A 16,865-nucleotide genomic window follows, 5' to 3' on the forward strand; every position below is an offset into this window, starting at 1 on the left:
TATATTAAAAATTTACTTTTATTTCAATAATTATTACTGTTTCGTGGCTTTTTAGTTTCTTTGTTCCTGGCGCCAGTGTCCCCTTAACCTCGCGGTTGATCATGCACTGGGTAGATATTTACCCAGTAGAACAGCTCATAATAGGAGGGAATTTTCATTGTATGGTATACAGTCACTATAAAGAAACTTCTAAAGAAACAGAGATTACTGCATAATAAGTGTCAAACAATGCGTAGGGCTACAGATACGGAATGAAACGCGTTAGGCTCTCAAGAGAGCAATACGCGATGCCTTTAATGACTACCGCAGCAGAGTGTCTTCAACCGATCTTTCACAAACTCCAAAGAAATTCTGGTCGTGTGTAAAGGCTGTTACAGGCACCAAAGCTAGTGTCCTGTCCCTAGCGAATGAGCCAGTAACTGGAATTGAGGGTAGCAAAGCAAAAGCCGAAATGCTTAAATGCTTAGCTTCGTTTTCAAATGTTACTTTACAAAGGAAAACACAGGAGAAATGCCCAGATTTAATCCTCGTGCCACTAAAAAGATGAATGAGGGAAGCATTAGAGTCAGTGGAGTTGAGAAACAGCTGAAAGCGTTAAAACTGAACAAAGCTCGAGAGCCCGATGGAATCTTAGAGCTTATTCTGAGCTCAAGCATAATGAGGTATCGTGAACAGAATGACATCATCAGTGGCAAACAGAATGGATCCCTAAACATCGATCATGTGAAACTCAGCTCGTATGTTTCTCACATGACACACTGAAAGAATTGGATCCAGGCAGTCAGGTAGATGAGGTTTTTCTTGATTTCCAAAAAGCATCTGATTCAGTACCACATCTTCGCTTATTATCAAAAGTACAATTATATAGAGTATGAAGTGAAATTGTGACTGGACTGAGGGCTTCTTGGTAGGGAGGACACAGCCTATTGCCCTGGATGTAGAGTCTTCGTCAGATGTAGAAAGAACTTCGTGTGTGCGCCAGGAAAGTGTGTCGGGACTCTTGCTGTTGATGTTATACGTTAATGACATTGCAGACAATATTAACAGTAACATCAGCCTTTTTTCAGGTATACAGTTATCCAATATGAAGCGCTGTCTGAAAGAAGCTGCATAAATATTCAGTCAGATCTTGATAAGATTTCAAAGTGTTGCATAGATTAGTAACTTGCTTTAAACGTCCAGAAATGTAAATCTGTGCACTTCACAAAACAGAAAAAATAGGATCCTATGACTATAATATCAATGAGTCACTGTTGGCATCGGCCAGCTCATACAAATACCTGGACGTAACACATTGTAGGGATATGAAATGGAGTGATCACATAGGCTCGGTCGCAGGTTTACTGGTAGAATGCTGGGAAAGTGCAATCAGTGTACAAAGCAGATTGCTTACAAATCACTCATGCAACCGGTTCTAGAATACTGCTCAAGTGCGGGGGACCAGTACCTTTCAGGACTAACAAAGGGTATCGAATGTATACAGAGAAGAGCAGCACGAATCGTCACAGGTCTGTTTGATCCTTGGGGGAGTGACACAGAGCTACTGAAGGAAATGAGCTGGAAGGCTCTTGAAGACAGACGTAAACTATTCGGAGAAAGTCTATTAACGAAGTTTCAAGAACCGGCATTAAATGATGACTCTAGAAATGTATTATGACGCCTTACATATCGCTCACATAGGGGTCGTTCAAAAATGGCTCTGAGCACTATGGGACTTAACATCTGAGGTCATCAGTCCCCTAGAACTTGGAACTACTTAAACCTAACTAACCTAAGGACACCACACACATCCATGCCCGAGGCAGGATTCGAACCTGCGACCGTAGTGGTCGCGCGGTTCCAGACTGAAGCGCCTAGAACCGCTCGGCCACACGTGCCGGCACATGGCGGTCGTGTGTATAATTATTTCACTCACAAAGACATTCAAACAATCATTCTTCACGCGCTCTATTATAGAACTGTTGATGTTTTTAAAAATATCGAGAGAACGATATATAGATATTTAAGTAAATATCATTATCGACATGTGATATATCGAGAAGAACTATCGTATAATGACGGTGAGTATATCGATAATGATGTGTTGGTAAATGTGCCAACCCTTGCAGATAGAGGAGGCCGAAATGGAAGCTATCTAACGCAGACGGGCGTGAATTCTGGAACAGGATAAGTATTGAATGCTAATAAGAAAAGTATGCAGCTCCTCGAATACTTAACTTTTATTTATCCTTGTTGTGAATACAGCATTCCGGATGAGACATTTCATACTATAACTATCAAACTATCACTTGCTATGTAAGGCTAATGGCGCCTTGCTAGGTCGTAGCCATGGACTTAGCTGAAGGCTATTCTAACTGTCTCTCGGCAAATGAGAGAAAGGCTTCGTAAGTGTAGTCGCTAGCAAAGTCGTCGTACAACTGGGGCGAGTGCTAGTCCGTATCTCGAGACCTGCCTTGTGGTGGCGCTCGGTCTGCGATCACACAGTGGCGACACGCGGGTCCGACATGTACTAAATGGACCACCTAGCAAGTGTGGTGTCTGGCGGTGACACCACAGATAAAAATATCGGCTGCACATTGTAAATACTGCCAGTTTTAGAGCTGTATATGTAAGTATTGATTTATTATTAGATACTCTATATATCAACAAGCTAGCAGCTTGTTTATCCCCCTGAGAGCAAGAATTAATAGGAAATAAATGCACATTCATGCTTGGCGATTACCGCTTTGCAGAGCTGCATGTAAGAGCCACAATACAAGGTGTCCGATGGGTCCGTCATTCGTTTCGTCACATATCGAATTTGTCTGGAACACTTCATGTTGACTTCTCTGGTTTTTTTTTTTTTTTTTTTTTTTTTTTTTTTTTATTGCTGCAAACGCCAGCGAACTAGCAGTCGTGTCAAAATTGCGTGGTGAAGTGCAACGTTGCAGTTTCTGTTGGTAGCGCCGAGCGCCTATTGCATCAGCATTTCCCCCCACAGGTCTCTGCCCGCCTCAAAGACCAGTCTTAAACTAGTTGCGTAAAAGTTGTTTTTTAACGCAACGGGTCTTCTATTTATTCACATCGGAAATCTTGTTATTCCATTCAAACCGCCACCCCCCCCCCCCCCTTTTCACAGTGCAATTGGACTTCTTCGTGTCAGCTATAGGCATACTAGCTTCACACAATCAAAGCGTAAGACTCGACGTGATGAAAGCTCAAAAAGTAGTAACACAATTTCAGGAGAACGATATCAAATATTTACCGAAAATTGTTAAAAAGTACAGTATAAAGTAAAAATATCGTCATGAATGCGACGTCGGAATATCGATAAATCGGTGAAAAAAATATCACCAGTATATTTCGTTACTTCTTTCGAAAAAATATCGATGTATCGATAATTAGTCGACTGTCGCACTCCATACGTGAATGATACGGGAAGAAGCCCAAATAATTGGTACAATGGTAGTACCCTCTGCCATGCACTTGGCAGTGGTTTGCAGAGTATAGACGTAGATACAGATGTAGGGAACCCCGGGGCGATACAGCGGTTGTCCCATCTCTGTTACAGCCCTGCGTCGCAGCTCTTGGAACTCAGACTTGATGTTTTCGCCTCGCTTCGGCCAGACTCAAAGCACTTCTGGCGAAATCGGACGGCGCGCCAGCCGCGGGGAAAGCAAACGGGCCCCAGCGTCCATCAGTATTCGGCGCCGCCAACCGGAGCCAGCATTCCGCGCACGTACCACGCCAGATCCTCCTGCCGATGTCGCCGTATTGTGAGCTTCAACACTCTCCAGGCATGGATTTACTGCCTACAGGTGCCTGTGTGGGGACGCCTTGTTCTGCCTCTTGTTCCCGCCAAGTTTTTTCTACAGACGTCTCACTCATCGTCATCTCATTAAAAACTATTCGGACGTTTTAGCAAGTGATAAGGAGGAATGTCCAGCTTCCGTAGCTCATTTACTTACTTATTACTTTTTTAATGTAACTATTGTGTGCAATCTTTATTTTCCTTTTCATTAGGATTCATATTTCTTAATTACCCTCGTATAGCGCTTCCTGGGTGAAGAAGACGACCTGCAGGAAAAGGCGGCAGATCATTTTTAAATACGGTCCATTACGATGAAGACTTTAATTTCACTTGACAAAGGAAACACTTCTCGACAGGACAATAGTCGACAACTCCTAATAAACGGTGGAAATGAAGAGTAGATTAGGAAAACTGGGTGGGGGAAGGAGGAACTGTTAATGACAAAGTAACCAATAAATGTTAATGACCAAGTAACCGATAACTGTATCGGACTGCTGGAAAGAACACTCAGGTTCAATTCTTGGAAGTGCCAAGAATTTTTCTGAATCTAATGTAGTCGCTGACGCCAAAAATGCTTAGTGGCAATCAGTAGTTCGCTTCTTACTATAGTGAACCACGAGCGGGCTCGGAAGAAAGACAGTTTTCGCGTACATTTATTTAGTGGCACACAGTATTAGCAACGAATGTGTGTCCTGAAATATTTATACGATGGAGGCTTGATTGATATTAATAAACAGTGTTTAAATTGAATTCAACAGTGACTGACATAATTTAGCAGTGGAAGAAACCTCATTCACATTAGCCATAAATATGGGGCACTTATAAATTGGTTACACAAAAGTAACCTTCAACTGCGAAAGGGGTAAATAAGTTCAAATGGCTCTGAGCACTATGGGACTTAACTTCTGAGGTCATCAGTCCCCTAGAACTTAGAACTAACTAACCTAAGGACATCACACACACCCATGCCCGAGGCAGGATTCGAACCTGCGACCGAAGCGGTCGCGCGGTTCCAGACTGTAGCGCCTAGAACCTCTCGGCCACCACGGCGGCGGTAAATAACTGACAGAAATTTTTGATACAGCACTGAATGCAGTATATCTTCAAGTTTTATTCCCACCTAACACTGTTAGTTCCCGACGTTCCCGATAGGTGGCCAGCGCGAATAAGTTATTCAAACAGACTACGTAGAGTCTTACACTGAAGCGCCAAAGAAACTGGTATAGGAGCGCGGATTCAGATGCAGAGATATGTAAAAAGGTAGAATAAGGCACCGCGGTCGGCAACGCCTATAAAGACAAGTGTCTTGGGCAATTGGTAGATCGGTTACTGCTGCTACAACTGCTACAATGGTAGGTTATCAAGATTTAAGTGAGTTTGAACTTAGTGTTACAGTCGGCGCACGAGCGATAGGACACAGCGTCTCCGAGGTGGAGCAGAAAGTGAGGGTTTTCCCAAACGACCATTTCACGAGTGTACCGTGAATGTCATGTAACCGGTAAAATATCAAATTTCCAACATCGTTGCGACGGGAAAAAGATCCTGCAAGAACGGGACCAACGACAATTGAAGAGACATCTCCAACTTTTGTCGTCCTGTCTTCCTCAGTTGCGTGTAATATTACGGTATGTTGATAATTTTTACTTATTGTTGCTGTCAGACGGTCCATAAGTAAAAATTATCAATATACCGTACAATTGAAGAGACTTAATCGTTCAACATCCCAGAAGTGCAACCCTTCGGCAAATTGCTGCAGATTTTATTGCTGGGCCATCAACAAGTGTCAGCGTGCGAACCATTCAACGAAACATCATCGATATGGGCTTTCGAAGCCGAAGGACCACTCGTGCACCCTTGATGATTGCACGACACAAAGCTTTACGTCTCGCCCGGGCCCGTCAACGTCGACATTGGACTGTTGAGGACCTACATGTTACCTGGTCGGACGAGTCTCATTTCAAATTGTATCGAGCGGATGGACGTGTGGGGGTATGGAGACAATCCATGGACCCTGCATGTCAGCAGGGGACTGTTGAAGTTGGTAGAGGCTCTGTAATAGTTTGGAGTGTGTGCAGTTGGAGTAATATGGGAGCCCTGGTATGTCTAGATACGACTCTGACAGGTGACTCGTACGCTAGCATCCTATCTGATCACCTGCATCCATTTACATCCGTTGTGCATTCTCTTCTGAGTTTAAACACTTCTGCTGGCCACCAAACTCCCCAGACATGAACATTATTGAGCAGATCTGGGATGCCTTGCAACGTGCTGTTCAGAAGAGATCACCACCCTCTCGTACTCTTACGGATTTATGGACAGCCCTGCAGGATTCATGGTGTCAGTTCCCTCCAGCACTACTTCAGACATTAGTCGAGTCCATGCCATGTCGTGTCAAGGCACTTCTGCGTGCTCGTGGGGCCCTACGCGTTATTAGGCAGGTGTGCCAGTTTCTTTGGCTCTTCAGCGTGTAACAATGCAGAGCGTGCGCAGAGCTGTTTATGGTTTCATGAATCCAGATCTGCTGCTAAAGTTCACAAAGAATTCAGGACCACTTCAAGATAAACTGTTATCATTTGGTACAACCGTTTCATCGAAACTGGCTGTGTATCACATAGGATGCCAGGTCAGAGTCGGCCAGAAGTCTCTGACGCAGCAATTGAACAAGTTCGCCAGTCTTACAATCAGAGCCCGCGCAAATCAACGAGACCTGCCAGCTTAGTGTTACAGTGTAACACGTATTACGGAACGTCTCTCATTCAAATCCTACAAATTGGAACTGTTGTAGTCTTTAAGGGAAAGCGACAATGAAAAACAAGCTGAGTTTTGTGTACAAAGGTTTAAAAAAATTCAGACCGAAGATGATTTTCTTAATAAAATTGTGTTCAGTGAAAAAGCAACCTTCCATGCCTTCGGTAAAGTGAATGGGCATAGTGTTCGGATATGCGGTGAGCACAAACCACGTCACATAATCGAACATGTACGAGACTCACCTAAGGTAAATTTTCCTTGCGCTGTAAGCTGTAACGAGATTTTCGATCATTTCTCTTTTTCCGAGTCAACTGTAACTGATATATTGCACCTGGACATGCTTGAGCATTATCTAACGCCTCAGTTACAAAAGGATATGGGCGCAGCATGTATTTACTAGCAAAATGGCACGCCACCACATTATCATCGTTAAGTTGTCGCGTATCTCCGAAGGAATGCGCCGAGCTGAACTGGACGTTGTTGAACAATATCCTGGCGACCTTGTTCATCTGATTTAACCACAGTGGACTTCAGTGTATGGTGGTACCTTAAAGATAGTGTTTGTTCCTCAGCTTCCGGAAAAAGTCGACGAGCAGCGAAAACGGATTACACAAGAAGTTGTCACCATACATCAAGACTTGCTTCATAGAATCTGGCAGGGAACTGATTACAGATGGGACAGTTGTCGTGTTACAAAAGGTAGCCACATGGAACACTTGTAGATAAAACCTGAAGATATACTGCATTCAGTACTGTATCAAACATTTCTGTAAGTTATTTACCCTTTTCACAGTTAAAGGTTACTTTTGTATAACTAATTCATAAAAATCCTGTATAGGTCACAATAGTTGATAACAGATGTTCAGGAGGCAACGTAGTTTCGACATGGCGACACCTGCTCCAGCACCCTAAAATCAACGCAATCTTCGGATGAGTCCGAGAAGTCAACGTAGCAAAACGGTGAGTATAACAGCTCCAGAATGAGATTTTCACTTTGCAGCGGAGTGTGCGCTAATATGAAACTTCCTGTCAGGTTAAAACTGTGTGCCGGACCGAGACTCGAACTTGGGACCTTTGCCTTTCGCGGGTAAGTGCTCTACCGTCTGAGCAATCCAAGCACGACTCACGACCCGTCCTCACAGCTTTACTACCGCCCCTACCTCATCTCCTACCTTCCAAACTTCACAGAAACTCTCTTGCGAAACTTGCAGAACTAGCACTCCCGGAAGAAAGGATATTGCGGAGACGTGGTTTTGCCACAGCCTGGGGGATGTTTCCAGAATGAGATTTTCACTCTGCAGCGGAGTGTGCGCCGATGTGAAACTTCCTTGCAGGTTAAAACTATGTGCCGGGCCGAGACTCGAACTTGGGACCTTTGCCTTTCGCGGCCAAGTGCTCTACCATCTGAGCAATCCAAGCGTGACTCACGACCCGTCCTCACAGCTTTACTTCCGCCAGTACCTCGTCTCCTAGCTTTCAGACTTCACAGAAACTCTCCTGTGAAGTTTGGAAGGTAGGAGACGAGGTAATGGCGGAAGTAAAGCTGTGAGGACGGGTCGTGAGTCGTACTTAGATTGCTAAGCCGGCACGGTAGCTCAGCATGTTCGGTCAGAGGTTTAGCTGCCCTCTGTAATAAAAAACTAAATTCATGGATGAACGATGAAGCTGACAAGCGTCATGAGACGTTCGCCCCGAAGAAATAGAACGAACAAAATGAGTTAAAAATATTGATCGTCGAGCACTTGCCCGCGAAAGGCAGAGATCCCGAGTTCGAGTCTCGGTCCGGCACTCAGTTTTAATCTGCCAGAAAGTTTCATTATAACAGCTACTTGCAATAGTGGTGCCTCGTGGAGAACTGGATGCAGCGTTGTTTAGGAGTGAATAGGAAAGGAGGGAAAGTGTGGATTATGTTAATAATTTTTTATTTACGAACGAGCTTTTATATTACATATACTGTGGATCTAAGTTGTAACGAATGGTGACTGGTGCAAACCGTCGCAGTGGTTAATAAAGAACAAAAACGTAGCGATATATTTAGTGAAGGACACTTGGACATTTGAATGAATACAGAACAGAATTCTGAGTTTGTTAATACCGCGAACTGTGTAACTGAAGATAGCAGCACCTGCAATTTAGATTCAACAACGCACAGTTTGACCCAAGCAGCTAGCCAGAAAACAGTAACGAACATTCTAAGCAATCATTTAATGCTACTGATTATGCTAGAAGTTAAAAACTCTCGTTAAGAAATTAATACTCCCCTCAAGAAATCTAAGACACTCGACAGGAAATTAAAAGGGAAATGCGGGTGGGTTATACTAAATTATGAAATATAATAGGTAGACTGTGAACGGAGCACAGTAACACATTTAATCAAAAGAATGATGAACTCTGAAATGAATTTCAGATCAAATGTGAGGGACTCAAAACTGAAATACAAGATTTTAAGACACAGATTGACGAACACTGTGAACAAACGAAAATGTTGGATAACGAGGCTCATGTTAAAATTCTTGTCCACGATGACGAAATTGCGGGCGAAAAAAGTGCTTGTCGCAGCAACAAAGAGACTATTATAAAACTAATGGTCGGGATTCAGACGCAGTGCAGTGAGTTGGGCAGCAAAGTACAAAAACTCCGCAGGAAAGTCTTGGAATGCCAGGAAGGATCGAAGGAAGTGAGTAAAGATTTTGTACGGGAAGCGATTAATACAGCGTTACGATAATCTGTCGTAACATAGTTGACGTGCTGAAAGTAATTGTAGACATTTGGATGAGTGACCTAAATTTCCAACAACATGTTTCCATACATGGTATCAACCTCCAGCTTTCATAAAACAGTTCAAACATCCATTTCCGAAACATTAACCCGAACAAACTAAGAAAGATACGTTTATCATCCACATGAAAGGTGAAGCACATATCAGGGGTATTAGTGTATCAGACAATGATTTCACTTACAAAGAAATGGAAACAACGTTCTTAAATAAATTTTGGGTTTCGGAAAAACGGTGACATGAAATAAAAAATTCTTACACCCCAGAACTAGGCAAGCCATCACGGTACTATGCGAGAGTATACACAGAAAATTGATATGACAATGCACACCTCGGCGAACCGGTTAAAAAGAAAGAATTAGTATCAATTTTAACACAGAAGTTACCACTCGTATGTAAAGAGTTGGCACTCAGCCCGCATTTGAATACGGAACAAGTGTGTTTGGTGGTCGATTGTACTGAAGTCCTGGTAGCAGAATGAGAACAACAAGAGAGAAATAAAGACGATCACCAAAACCGCTATACTGGCCCACCACGAGGAGAATTTCAGGATTATGGACGACCAAGTAGATAGGTCGATGAGACGACAGCAGGCAACTAAGGGACGAATATGACCCACTGAGCGGATTTAATCCAAATCATCAACCAAATCAATCGGCGTATGCAGGAGACGGAGCGCCGAATTTATCGCCGAAACTCGCTAGTTGCCGTGATCGTAATCCGGGAGAGTGACGGTAAGCTAAATAAAGTTTCGGCAACGGTCCGCTGCTACACTGATGTTATGGGAAACGCGTCAGATGTCACAATAAAAGCCATTAAATGCGAACTTATCACAGATGTGAAGGAAGACCTACACAGAGATGAAGAAGGCAATGATAAAGAAATCTTAATGGTTTTTGTAGAAGTGGAAATAAGCGGAATAATTATGAATGCCTTAGTGGATCGTAAAATTTAGTTTCATGACTGAAACAGCATATAAATGCTTCTGTATAGTATCGCGTAACTTTTTTTTTTTGAATGAAAGAGAACATTCTGATAACTGAATGAAGCGTTTTGTTAAAAATATTCTTTTATGTTTGTTAAAAGCCACGGCTAAATTTTCTCAGGGCGCTATCGCCAGAAATACCATACGTATTCCAACGTGAAGACATCCATCTTACTCACGGTGGATTAAGAAAAAATCCTTCTTTAATATTACGCGATAAGCCAATTAAACACAATGCCTAATTATTTTTTTCTGTGAGGCTTGATGCTACAGGATAGGTGCCTATGTGCAATTGGAAAATATTACAAGATGCCGTTTAGTGTTTATTGAGATTATTTTTTAATACTTTTAGTAATAAATGACTATTAAAACGGCATATATCATTTTTATTGTTAATGGCGTCGCTACGACAATGAGCCTATACGAAATGGCCCGGGCAACATCCAATTATTACGTAGCTAAATCATGGGCAGGTAAGGCACTTGCTACTGACAAAAACACAATTTTGAATGATTATTTATATATGTATATATTCAAAGTATTACTAATATTATTACAGATAATTGTCTTAGTTACGGACCGTGAACAGTAATCGTCCGTCAGCTAGAACATCAGAACCAAGAAGGCAATGAAAGAAAAAACGTTCATCCCTTCTGTACCAAATGACAAAGATACTACACATTACTATTCTGAGAGCGCATATAGCGCTTCCATTGTTGTGTATCGATAATTTAATTTATACTCTTTTTTTTCCGGAGGCTATGCTATAATAGCATGAAAAAGGCTAATATGCTCCTCTTTTAAAAGATTCCGAAAATTTCCCTGAATCGCCAGCCAATTTCCTTCTCCATCCTTGACACAATATTTCATCACCTCGATGTTGACGGGACGTTAAACCCAATCCTCCTTCCTTCGCTGTCACTGTCTCCCTCTTGCTCTCTCTTACTGTTACCATCTCATTCATTCCTTCCCACTGCTGCTAACTCTTTTCACTGTCACCATCTCTCTCTTTCCCATTGTCATTGTCGTAGACTCCATCTCTCACTATTACTGGCTCTGAACCACTTCCACTATCTCTTTTTATTCTTCTCTCATTGGCACTATCTCCTTCACTCTTTCCCTAGCACTGTTTTGTCACTGTCAACTATGTACCGCTGCCACTGTGCCCCGCTCTTTCTCACACACACAGCCATCGTGGTCTTTGCTCTTTCTATACTACAACCACTGTCTCCTATTTTTGGAAAATTGGAAATTTGTGGTAAGGTCTTATGGGACCAAACAACTGTCATCAGGCCCTAAGCCTACACACTACTTAATCTAACTTAAACTAACTTACGCTAAGGACAACACACACACTCATGCCCGAGGGAGGACTTGAACCTCCGACGGGAGGAGCCGCACGGACCGTGACAAAGCGCCTGAGACCGCGCGGCTGGCTCCTATCTTCCACTACTTATGTCTCCAGCTCTTTCCAACTACCACTGTCTTCTTCTATCTCAGCACGAAAAGTGTGAATGTGTTCGCATGCTAAAATTTTTAAGAAAATTTTCGATGATTCTGATCAAGGTAGAATGGGGAAGCTGGTACCCGACTCTTCAGTCAGAGTATTAACAAGAGCCTATTAGCCTTTTCTATGCTCCGAAAGAGCATTTTTCCGCTGGTTCCCTTCTTTTCCCCGCTACAGCGTGTCACATGTGAAAAGAATTTTATGGGTCAGTAAAATTTTGATAGTTTGCTTATATGAAATTGGGATAGCACAAAGGTGCACAATTTTACACCTCTTACCGGATTTTATGCAAAAGTTTTGCATGTGCTTCAGTACTATAATATGAGGTTCCCAGAAGCCTTACCGAGCGAGGTGGCGCAGTGGTTAGCACACTGGACTCGCATTCGGGAGGACGACGGTTCAATCCCGCGTCCGGCCATCCTGATTTAGGTTTTCCGTGATTTCCCTAAATCGCTCCAGGCAAATGCCGGGATGGTTCCTCTGAAAGGGCACGGCCGACTTCCTTCCCTGTCCTTCCCTAATCCGATGAGACCGATGACCTCGCTGTTTGGTCTCTTTCCCCAAAACCAACCAACCAACCAGAATCCTTCTGATGATAAGAGAGACACTACGTCACTTCATAAGAAGCGTTTTCGTCCCACACCGTATATTTCGTGTGCATTTTACGTGTACAAGTAGGGTAACTTTGAACATCTGTACCTCAGAAACGGATAAATATATCAAGAAAATTTTCAGGTTCGTCCGAGATCGGGATTTTAGGAATGTATTGTAAAAGTTCTAGCCATTTGCTGTGCATAGCTGTCTTGGAATCCGTGGATCGGGCTGGTACCCAAAAACCATGTGTTCGGCTGTTTCCCCATAGCGGATAAATATTTTTGTAAACGGTAACATGGCACTTCTAGACAAACGGCTAATGAATATACCACTAAATTTTGAGCAATTTGCTTCGGTTAGATATTTAGATATCCGCTCCTGACAGCGAAAAAGTGGTGAAAAACGCGTTTTTCACCTTTCTCATAAACCGCTCATGAACTAAATGATGCCTCCATAAGCACTTCATGGTGCACCGTAGACGAGATCAAATTCAAAAAGAACCAACCGATCTGCTCTGTTTGCCGAAGCTAGAGGAGGTATCTAATATTCAAACTTTGACGCTGTACTGTAGGATAATGACACTAAGATCATCCTTATATTGGGTATACAAATGGTCCCTAGCCCAAGGACTATCCAGAACACTTGGACCTACCTTTCCATCACCAGTAGAACCCGAGAATCCCGTTTTTATGCGCGGCGTTTTGGAACATATCAGGTAGCACATGCCGGTGGATACCTACCGACAATCTGGTTGCCTTCGCAGCATTTGTTGATGATGGTGTACTTATTGTCATTGCTGTAGGTAATCGTAGCAAACACATCAAACATCAGGCACTACTAAAGCTCAAAAGTCAGGAAGATGAGTACAAGCAGACCGTACTGATTTTGGCTCTCTTAATATTGGCCGAATTCTCGGTATCGATTGGTTCAAATGTTCAAATGTGTGTGAAATCTTGTGGGACTTAACTGCTAAGGTCATCAGTCCCTAAGCTTACACACTACTTAACCTAAATTATCCTATGGACAAACACACACACTCATGCCCGAGGGAGGACTCGAACCTCCGCCGGGACCAGCCGCACAGTCTATGACTGAAGCGCCTTAGACCGCTCGGCTAATATTGATTGGTTAACTGAAATGAAATGTAAAATAGATTTTGAAGAAAGCTGTCTTCGTGTGAAGATAAACAATGGAGAGAAGTGAAGGGATTTGTTAGTGAAGATAACATGAGCTCTGCGTGTGCCAGCATGAGGTTAATGCGTTTTCGACAAGAAGAGGGAACTACAAATTTAAATAACTGTCTCCCTGCGAGATGTATGAACCTGCTTCTGTAATGATGCGAAAAAAAGGCCAGAGGCCAGAAGTTCATATGACATGTAAAGCGGGCTAATGCTGCCCCATTGGCACCAAATTCAATCATAAATCTGGCCAATGCCGCCGTGGAAGTGTCACACGAAGGGAGGGTCGTCACAATACCTCTAACCCACCTTTCGCCCCCTCATATGACGGCTCTGCGATGGAGGTCAGAACCGCGCCGCCCAGCGTAGAAATCAAGCAGTTTTCTTACGAGCAGTGGCCGAAGAAAACACACATCGCCGCTCGGAATCGACAGGAAAAGGCCTCAGCGGGTAGCGTAAAGGGGTCAATGAAATCATCCTTTTGTGCTGATTCCCACACATCTGTCGATAGAAAAACAAGTTTGCAGTGTGATAACGCCACAGGAAGACGTTGTTGGGAATCGTTGGCAGTGCTGATATCGCCTGACGCTTCAAACCTTCTCTAAAGACATTGTGGACTAGCAACCCCACTGAATGCGACCTCACTCCTTCTTGCTCTGGTGTACGGGGTGTAACCACAAGGTACCATTCAAAACCAGTCGACGAAATTTGAACATGATCCGAAGCAGCAAAGGGGACTTATGCTTTTTCAGTGCTCCTATTTCTCGCCCTCCTATGATGTGATCACGGAGGTCTGCGACATTAATACACGCGTGAATGAAACGGCAAAAATTGGGTCCTGTAAGACCCCAGTCCGGTAATAACCTCGGTGGCAGCCGCTCCCATTTATTGAGAATTCCAAAACACGCCTTTACGGAGAAAACGTTCGAAGTACTGCTACACCCCTGCATGTAGGCAACCACTAGATAAAACTCGAGTGCCAGTTGCCTTTCTGCAGGCGCTTAGTACTACTTTGGAAGGTTTTTTCTGCAAAGGCACAGTTTTAAATTTCTCTATAGATGTTCGGGGGAAGGGGAGGAAGTGTCATTGAGGTCACGCATGATTCATTTTCGTACACTCCTCCGTAATCACACCACAGCTGCCAATGGGACATCTTTAGCCCACTTTACATGTCACATGAACCTCTGGCCCTTTTTTCGCATGTGTCGACACCTTGCTTGTAGAAGTGTCACTGAGCCCGAGGGTGATGTCACAAGGTACAACGCTTTTGCACCATTACACGTGTAAGTAGGCTGTTTAGGTTTTTATGTTGGTAACGCCACGTAGCGCTCTGTATGGAAATCACTGACTGTGCTGTGTGAAATCTGTGGCTGGTTTGCATTGTTGGAATATTCGCTATTGTACAGTTGGGAAGTTGGATATGAACAGCGTGTAGCGTTGTGCAGTTGGAGGTGAGCCCCCAGCAGTGGTGGATGTGGGGAGTGAGATGGCAGAGTTTTGAGAGCGGACGATCTGGACGTGTGCCTGTCAGTAAAAGGAAATTTGTAAGACTGAATGTCATGAACAGATTTTATATACAAGGTGAGTCACTTAACGTTACCGCTGGATATATTTCGTAAACCACATCAAATACTGACGAACCGATTCCACAGACCGAACGTGAGGAGAGGGGCTATTGTAATTGTTTAATACAAACCATACAAAAATGCACGGAAGTATGTTTTTTAACACAAACCTACGTTTTTTAAAATGGAACCCCGTTAGTTTTGTTAGCACATCTGAACATATAAACAAATACGTAATCATTGCCGTTTGTTGCATTGTAAAATGTTAATTACATCCGGAGATATTGTAACCTAAAGTTGACGCTTGAGTACCACTCCTCCGCTGTTCGATCGTGTGTATCGGGGAGCACCGAATTACGTAGGGATCCAAAGGGAACGGTGATGGACCTTAGGTACAGAAGAGACTGGAACAGCACATTACGTCCACATGCTAACACATTTTTATTGGTCTTTTTCACTGACGCACATGTACATTACCATGAGGGGTGAGGTACACGTACACATGTGGTTTCCGTTTTCAATTACGGAGTGGAATAGAGTGTGTCCCGACATGTCACGCCAATAGATTTTCAATTTGGTGGCCATCATTTGCTGCACACAACTGCAATCTCTGGCGTAATGAATGTCGTACACGCCGCAGTACATCTGGTGTAATGTCGCCGCAGGCTGCCACAATACGTTGTTTCATATCCTCTGGGGTTGTAGGCACATTACGGTACACATTCTCCTTTAACGTATCCCACAGAAAGAAGTCGAGAGGTGTAAGATCAGGAGAACGGGCTGGCCAATTTATGCGTCCTCCACGTCCTATGAAACGCCCGTCGAACATCCTGTCAAGGGTCAGCCTGGTGTTAATTTCTGAATGTGCAGGTGCACCATCATGCTGATACCACATACGTCGACGCGTTTCCGGTGGGACATTTTCGAGCAACGTTGGCAGATCATTCTGTAGAAACGCGATGTATGTTGCAGCGGAGGAGTGGCACTCAAGCGTCAACTTTAGGTTACAATATCTCCGGATGTAATAAACATTTTACAATGCAACAAATGGCACTGATTACGTATTTGTTTATATGTTCAGATGTGCTAACAAAACTAACGTGGTTCCATTTAAAAAACGTAGGTTTGTGTTAAAAAACATACTTCCGTGCATTTTTGTATGGTTTGTATTAAACAATTACACTAGCCCCTCTCCTCACGTTCGGGCTGTGGAATCGGTTCGTCAGTATTTGATGTGGTTTACGAAATATATCCAGCGGTAACGTTAGGTGACTCACCCTATATATATATATATATATATATATATATATATATATATATATATATATATAATGCCTTTTGAACACTATTAAGGTAAAAACATTGTTTGTTCACCATCAAAATCTTTCATTTGCTAACTATGCCTATCAGTAGTTAGAATCTTTTATTTAGCTGGTAGAATTGGCGCACGCTGTATTGCAGTAGTTTGAGTAACAAAGATTTTTGTGAGGTAAGTGATACATGAAAGGTATAGGTTATTGTTAGTCAGGGCCATTCTTTTGTAGGAATTAATTATTAAGTCAGAAGGCGTTGCGCTAAAAAAAAAAAATAATAATAATAATAATAATATTGTGTGTCAGTTTACTGTTGATCAGAATAAGTAAAGAGATAAATGTCTGAGTACGTTCAGTTTTGCTCAGCTGTTTGAAAATCAAATAATGTAAGAGGTTTACCAGCACTGTC

The 16,865-nt window shown here is 43.0% G+C and overlaps 1 protein-coding gene across 1 annotated transcript in view; it reads right to left on the bottom strand.

The window, feature by feature from the left end:
* The window catches only part of LOC124619773 (pancreatic triacylglycerol lipase-like), a 249,632-nt gene that overhangs the window by 64,143 nt on the left and 168,624 nt on the right, over window positions 1–16,865 (bottom strand). The gene's annotated exons all lie outside the window — the stretch shown is intronic.

This window comes from Schistocerca americana, chromosome 6, assembly GCF_021461395.2.
Source record: "Schistocerca americana isolate TAMUIC-IGC-003095 chromosome 6, iqSchAmer2.1, whole genome shotgun sequence".
Classification (NCBI taxonomy): Eukaryota; Metazoa; Arthropoda; class Insecta; order Orthoptera; family Acrididae; genus Schistocerca; species Schistocerca americana.